At 39.8% G+C, this 7,373-nt stretch overlaps 1 pseudogene; it reads right to left on the bottom strand.

Annotated features, from left to right (window-relative positions):
* LOC100952048 overlaps positions 1-440 on the bottom strand; it is a 696-nt pseudogene extending 256 nt beyond the window's left edge.
* Between the last annotated feature and the right edge of the window lie 6,933 nt (positions 441-7,373).

The raw sequence follows: 7,373 nt of genomic DNA, 5'->3' as shown, positions 1-7,373 counted from the left end.
TTTTATTCCTGCATCTTCTCAATTGTTTCTTCCGTGTACTTGGCCTTTTCCTTTCCTACTTGGTGAGATTGGCTTTTCGTTCAAGGATCTTTTTGTGGTCTTTGTCCAGTTTAAGCCTAGTAATAACCACCTTGCTGGAGTGAATGCCCACGTGGACAGTTGTGCCATTGGCCTTTTCCCGCTGCACCTGCTGGATGTAGATGACATATTTCTTCCTGTAAAACTGGACTATTTTTACCAGTCTGCTGACCTTTATAATGCCCCCGGACAACCTGAACTTCATCATCCTTTCGGATGGGCATGGATTGAACATTGTACTTCTGTCTCAGCTCTTTGGAAAGAGGGGAAGACATAAGCTTCCTGCGAATGTGAGAAGGTGCATTAAAATGTCTTTTGCAGTTCTTGCTTCGGTCCGAAGTCACAAAGAGATTGAACTTCATTTTGGCTGCTGCCTCTCCCAATGACTTTTTTTTTAGAGCTAGGTTCTTACTATGTTGCCCAGCCTGACCTTGAACTCCTGGCCTGAAGTAATCCTCCCACCTTAAGTCTCCCAAATTGCTGGAATTATAGGTATGAGCTATTGTGCCCAGCCCCTTGTGGATCTTTACAAGGTACTGGTCATGCAAAGTGTGTTCAGCTTGCAAGAAATCAAGGAGGATGGGTGAAGGTCATTCTTGACTTCCTTTAGGGAGTGTGGTAGTCAGACTGGCCCTAGGTGAGCAGCTCCAAAGTCTTAGAATTATGGGTCAGGATCATCTGGATTTCTGAGAAGGGAGGAGTATATATATTAGAAGCTTGACCTCTAGCTGCTACAAGGCACCCTCTCCTGGTTTGTGCAGAGATGGCAAAGCAACAGGTAAACCAGAGTCATCCTTCCTGGGTATCTGAGGTCAGGCAGAGGACAAGAGAGGCACCACACCCACTCACCCACATCCAGGAAGTCATGCAAATGCTGATCAGTACACAGGAGTGTAGCAGGGCTAAAGGAGATAGTGACTGCCCAAGGTAGGGGCTCCACGAAGACATCACTACCTTGGTCTCTTGTAACCCTTCCAGTGTTACAGAACAGGAATTGCATCCCTCTCTCATTAAACTGATGGGCTTGGAACATGAGATTTTCTACCCCACAGGTACAGTGAATGAAGATGACAGACAAGTACCAAGAATCACATCGTAAAGGGGGAAATGACAGGAGTTGTAATAGTTTGCATAAAACTGAGGCACTAAGGCAAGTGGTCCAGAATGTCTGGGGTTTGCTTTAAAATACCCCTGAATAAAAATACAGCTAGATATATAGATACATAGAAAAAATAATATTTTTCCATTAGCTAATAATTACAGTATCTGGGTTATGAGTACATAGGAGTCTAATATACTATCCTATCCTTTCTCATTTTATGCATAGTATATTTGAAGATTTTCATTAAAAAGCCTTTTTCAAAAAGGTTTATATTTTATTTTTTATTTTATTTACTCCTTATCAGTAGAGAGAGTAGCAAGAGAGACTATTTTTTCTTTTCTCTTCTTTCCCCCAAAGGTATTTGAAAATGCAATTAAATATCTCCCTCAGTGGAACAGAAAATGAGTAGTGTTGCTCTGGCGCTCCAAAGCCCATCCAGCAGCCATCCCTGCGAGACTGATGCTGCCACGGTGACCCAAAGTGACTTAGTCGCCAACTCCCCTGCAAGATTGGTGGTGTAATTGACAAACATTGGGGAATTAAGCCAGCATCTCTTGCCAGACATTGCATAGGTATAATTAGGCAGAACTAATGCCAGCTGAGAAACTGAGGGTGCTTACTGGCTCTTCCCAGCCCTAGACATGGAACAGTGGGCAGGAAAAGAGGAGGAGACCACTCACCTCCCCTCACTGGGGGATAAGTTGGCACCTGGGGCATACAGTGGGAGGTGGGGAAGAGGAGTCAGCAGTTCCCTTTTCTCTGTTGCTCTGCTGCCTGTGGGACCTCATTCCTTTCCGTTTTTCCCCGGCTCTCAAGGCCCAGCTGCACTAGCTGCACGTGGCCAGACACAGGTCACCTTGGAGCCTTCACAGTGACCTTCTCTGCCTGGAAGAGCCTCCGTGTGACTCATTTCCACATCTCCTCAAAGTCAGCTCAAATGTCTGAGCTCTCAGTGATGGATTAGTTACAATTTCACCCTCCTCTTCCACCCCTGTACTCCCAACCCCATCACCTTGCTCATTTTCGTTATTCTTTGCCACTTGTCTCTTTCAAACATACTATGTAATTTATTTATTCACCTATTCTGAGTGCCTGTAATGGTCCGTGGCATGTCAAACAAATGGAATGAATAAATGGAATTCAGGGTCCTGTGTTTCTTGGTGTTTGTACAGTCAAGATTTGTTCCAATCAGTCCTGATTTTAACTGTGCCACTGCCAATCTCTCTCTGCTTCCCTTCCTCTCTTCCTGCACCTCTGTCCCTCCGATTCATACTTTGGAAATAAATCAGGAAATAAATCTCCTGATTCCTCTTTCCTCCCTTCTTCTTATCTCCTGCCAGTGTTCCCCAGTGACTGGACTCAGCCAGAAACCAGAGAGCAAGGGAGACATTAATGCAGTCTTAGAAGTCAGCCTTTTAGGGCATGGGGCAAGATGGACAGTGGATGCTCTCTAGCTGCTCCAGCCCCATGACCTTTCACATCATTCCAAGAAGAAGATCTGCCCCAACTCTGGACTTTTGCACTTGTTCTTCTTTCTGACTGGAGAGCTCCTTTACACAGCTAGCTGCTTCCTATCCTGGGAAATGTTTCCTCCTTAGAAAAGCCTTCCCAAACTGGTGACCTTATTCAAGTATATTCTGTTGCATTTTCCTATGTCTTTCTTTCTTAGAATTTTCATATCCTTTAATAAATTTGTTTCATGATCCCTTTCTTCCTCTAGACTAGTGGTTCTCAACCTTCCTAATGCTGCAACCCTTTAATACAGTTCCTGGGTCCACAGGTTGAGAACGGCTGCTCTAGACTATGCAAGCTCTCCAAGGGTAAGAACCTTGTCTGCCTTGAATTCCAACACTTGAAACAAAGCCTGGCACATAGTAGGCACTCAATAAATATTTGAGTGAAGGAACAAATAAATGAATAACCAAGAAAGTTAAAAAAGGAAATGGAGGCGAACTGCCCTACCAGATATTGAATTACAACATGACAGTAACTCAATCACTTTGACTCTGGCACAGGAATAGAAAACAGTCTAGAAGCAGAACCCTGACTGGTTTCCCTCCACTGTGTTATTTAGTCTGGGATACAAGTGGCACTTAAACCCAGTGGAGAAAGATGACTGCCTTGGTCGGTTTTGTGCTGCTATGACAGAATACTTGAGCCTGGGCACTTTATAAAGAATAGAACTTTATTTGGCTCCCAATTCTGGAGGCTGAGAAGTCCAAGGTGGAGGGGCTACATCTGGTGAGAGCCTTCTTGTTGCATCATAACAGGGAGGAAGGCATCGCACAGTGAGAGAGCCTAATTTACTTTGATAATAAGCCCATTCTCCAGCTAGCTTACCCACTCCTGTGATGATGCCATTAATGCACTAATGGAAGTAGAACCTTCATGACCTAACCCCCTCTTAAAGGGCCCACCTCACAACACTGTTGCATTAGGGATTAACTTTCCCACACATGAACTTTGGGGAGCTCATTCAAATCATAGCTATCATTAATCCAGAAATGTAATTTGCATAATTGGCTAACAATTTAAAGAAAATTACAAATGTATTCCTCACACCTTCATCAAAATAAATTGTATAGAGATCAAAGATTGAAGTGTGAAAACATGAAAAAAATACTTTTCTAATCTTGAAAAGATAAATGCTGTTCTAAACATTATAGATAGAAAACATAAAGGAAAAGAGTGACTCAATATCTAAAATTCATATTTTAAAAAATGGCAAAGGTATATAGCAGGTTTGAAAAAGTGGGCAAAATACATGCATAAATTAATTTCCATAATATCCAAAAAGCTCTTACAAATCAATGATAAAACAGAACAGTCTAAAAGAAAAATGGGGTAAGGACTCAAATAGAAATTCAAAACTAGGAAGGAAATCCCTAAGTATATGGAAAAAATGCTCAAAATCATCAATAATCAAGAATGCCAGTAAAACAAATATGAAATATCCTTTCTGATTTTCCAAATTAGCAACTGTTTAAAAGGTTGATGATATTGAACAGGAATCAGTATATTGATTTCTTATTGCTATTATAACAAATGATCACAAATTCATTATTTTATAGTTCTGGAAGTCAGAATTCTAATGTGGGTTTCACTGGGCAGTCCTTTCTGGAGACTGTAAGGGAGAACCCATTTCCATGCCTTTTGCAGCTCCTAGAAGATGCCACATTTTTAGGCACATGGCCTTTTCTTCCATCTTCAAAGTCAGCAAGTTTGCTTCCCCTTCTGACCTTCTGCAGTAGTCACAACTCCCTCTGATCACAGCCTGAAAAGGTCCTCTCCTTGCAGGACCCTTGTGATTAGATTGGGCCTACACAGTTAACCTAAGATCATCTCCCCATCTCAAGGTCCTTAACTTAATCACATCTGTGAAATTCCTTTTGCCATGTAAGGTAACACATGCACAGGTTCCAGGTATTAAGACAAGGACATCTCCAACTGGGTTTGGGGTGAGGTAGAGGAAGATGTATGATCCTGCCTATCATAGTCAGGATGAAAAAAAACGAACATTTCATTTTCTTTTTTTTTTTTTTTTTTTTGCAGTTTTTGGCCAGGGCTGGGTTTGAACCCGCCACCTCCGGCATATGGGGCTGGCGCCCTACTCCTTTGAGCCATACATGCTGCCCACATTTCATTTGCTTTTATCCAGAAATCTTACTTTAGGTGTGTATTTTAAGCCAGAGTTACTCTAATCATATTCTATAGATCCTTCTGTAAATGTTCTTTTAATAATAAAAAAAGGATTTGCAGAAGATTCATATTATGCATTAGCATGGTAAAGTTTATGAGGTCTATAGTTATGAAAACCAAAAAAATTTTTTTAACATTTTCTCAAACTTTTTAAGCTAGGAAACTTATTTTCTTGCATAATACTGGTTAATGTTCAATTACGAAAAGTAACAAAACAAACTATTAAAAGTCAAAATGCAGTTGAAACTTCATATACATGTACATGAATATAATAAGAATTAGTAGGTAGGTAGATAGATAACAAAGGGTTATATTTTATATTTTACCTGCTCAACTGGCTTGTGTTTCCAAAAGAACACTCAAAAAGAAAAATTGGAAAATAATAAATACAAGTAGACAAAATATATGAAAAATAAACCACCTAATGTGTAATAAGAGAAGCACAACATTTCAAAAGAAGACACCATTAGTTTTTTCAAATTTCAGAAAGGTAAGTTTTCCAAAAGATAAATGCTAGGGTTGGTGAGGATATGGGAAAACAGGTACTTAAGGATACCCTTCTATGGTGAGAGATAAATTGGCATAAGCTTTTTGGAAAGCAGATGGGCTATATAAATCAAAAGTCTGAAAAATATATATGCCAGATGCCTGAGATGAAAACAGTTCAGTGATTTCCCTTCTAAAGTAATCAGAGAATACTATTTAGTGGTAGAAAAGGATGAGTTAGTGCCACATTCGGCAACAGGAATACATCTCACTGATAGAAGTGAGAGAAAGGGTGAAACAAGCCAGACCCAAAAGAAGGCATAGTGTATGTTTCTATTTATATGAAGTTCAAGATTGGGCAAAAGTTATCTATGGTGGTAGAAATGAGAATGGTGATTATTCTGGGTCTAGGGGTAAGTATTGATAGGGAAGGGACATGAGTGAGCCTTCTAGAGTACTGGAAATAGTACCTACCTTGATATGGGTGGGCTACAGGGATATACATATTTAAACATTTATCAAGCTGTAATTAAGATGTATGTCCTTTATTGTAGATTATACTTGAATTTGTAAAAAAAATAAAACAACAACAACACACGAAACCCCCCCACAACTAGTATATATTTAAAAAAGACTCTGAGAGGCTGAGGCAGGTGGATTGCCTGAGCTCACAGGTTTGAGACCAGCCTGAGCGAGAGCAAGACCTCGTCTCTAAAAATAGCTGGGCATTGTGGCAAGTGCCAATAGTCCCAGCTACTCAGGAGGCTGAGGCAAGAGAATCGCTTAGCCCCAAAGTTTGAGGTTGCTGTGAGCTGTGACGCCACGGCCCTCTACCAAGGGTGACAAAGTGAGACTCTATCTCAAAAATAAAGAAATAAAGAAATAAATGATAAAAAATAAAAAAGACACAGAACCCTACTTGAAGTGATCCCTAATTACCAAACTCAGGACAATTTTAGCATCAAAATAAATAGTGACTGTAGTGACAGAGAGAAACACAGGGGACAAATAAAAATCCATGAATCAACAGTGGATACTAAAAAAAAAGGAGAGGCAAAATTCTGCTTTTTTATAGAAGGATGCAAACTGACAAATAAGAAAAGAATGCTAGAATTAGAAACTCACCACTTGGCAACCTCATATTGCAAGAATTATCAATGAGTGCTTAAACCATTAGGTGAAAAATCACTGGGGAACAGAATATTCGTAAGGTTCCAAAATATCACCCTCCCAGATTACTTGCTAATTGCAAAGAGGAAATACACCTTTACAACGGAATGACTTGGTAGTCAGCAGTTTAGTTTCGTGACCAAATTCAGCAGCTGTCATATAAGACAATGTAACATCATGTGCCTCTTGATGAGATGTAAAAATTAAGTACATAAGCATCACTGTCAAGTACTCGTATTTCAACCAAAGCTGCTGATTTCTTTGGTCTGAAGTAGGATGTGCACATTGACATTGGAAGTATTTAAAAGACCCCTGGGTGATTCTAGTGTGCAGTTAGAGAGAGAATCACCAATTGAAACATTTGCAAGGTAAATTTTGAGTGCCTCTATGAATTATTTTGGAATGGGATATTAGATCTGAATGAAATGAGCTGAAGAGAAAACACAAATGCAATGGAAAATGACCTTCCTGCCTCTGGTTGTCTCTCAGCCAATTAATCCTTTGGGAAACTCTTTTCCCTTCTCTTTGCACCATCAGAAAGCTTTAAATGAATATGTGTCTTTAAATCATGCCACAGCAAGAAACTGCAAGTTAATCATACAAAAAGTTTCTACAGATCACAGATAGCTCAGTATCACTTAAAGATTTTTGACATAGTATTTACATTTTAAATCTGTGTATTTTGAAAGTAGAATAGTGGTTGCCAGAGGGTGACAAGAGGGGAGAATGGGGGAATTATTGTTTGAATGGGTGTAGCGTTTCAGTTTTACAAGATGAAAAGAGTTATGGAAATGGCTGGTGGTTATAGTGATTATATAGATATATAGTTCTTATATAG

Source organism: Otolemur garnettii, unplaced genomic scaffold (genome assembly GCF_000181295.1).
Source record: "Otolemur garnettii isolate 467f Iridium unplaced genomic scaffold, OtoGar3 scaffold00011, whole genome shotgun sequence".
Lineage (NCBI taxonomy): Eukaryota > Metazoa > Chordata > Mammalia > Primates > Galagidae > Otolemur > Otolemur garnettii.
Note: the sequence above shows the minus strand (reverse complement) of the source record. Positions and strands in the feature narration are given on the sequence as shown.